We start from the raw sequence: 521 nt of genomic DNA, 5'->3' as shown, positions 1-521 counted from the left end.
GAGGGGGGGGTGTGGTGCGGCCCTTAAATAATGACGGGGGGGGGGGCCGAAAAGAGAGAGAGAGAGAGAGAGAACTATTTCAAGATCCATTAAAGGGCAAAACCTGAGAAGGCGATAGAATAAAAAAGGAGTTTAACTGGAGGGGATTAAGGGGAAGACGAAGCCAGCCAGGGCCATGTGCCGGGGCAGGGGGGACGGGCGGGTTGGTTTTTTGTTTTTTTGTTTTTTTACTGGATCCTGACTTCTGGAGACAAAAGAGGGCGCCCGGTCCGGTTCAAGAGTCACCCAGAGGTCAGGTTGTGCAGAGAGGCAAAACAATCCGGGGGGGGGAGGATACTGTATTCGGTAAACAGTCTGCAGGGGAGAGTTATACAAACCATTGCATCTTGCAAGAGAAAACGTTGCCGAATGCATCTTGCAAAAAGGGGCGAAAGAGAAGGATTCCGTCGCAGATGCACTTCGCCAGCTTGCTTTCCTGCAAGTTCTTTAAGACGCCTGGATCTCTTGGGGGGGGGCGGGGG

Source organism: Gekko japonicus, unplaced genomic scaffold, assembly GCF_001447785.1.
Source record: "Gekko japonicus isolate JY-2015 unplaced genomic scaffold, Gekko_japonicus_V1.1 scaffold2165, whole genome shotgun sequence".
NCBI lineage: Eukaryota > Metazoa > Chordata > Lepidosauria > Squamata > Gekkonidae > Gekko > Gekko japonicus.
Note: the sequence above shows the minus strand (reverse complement) of the source record.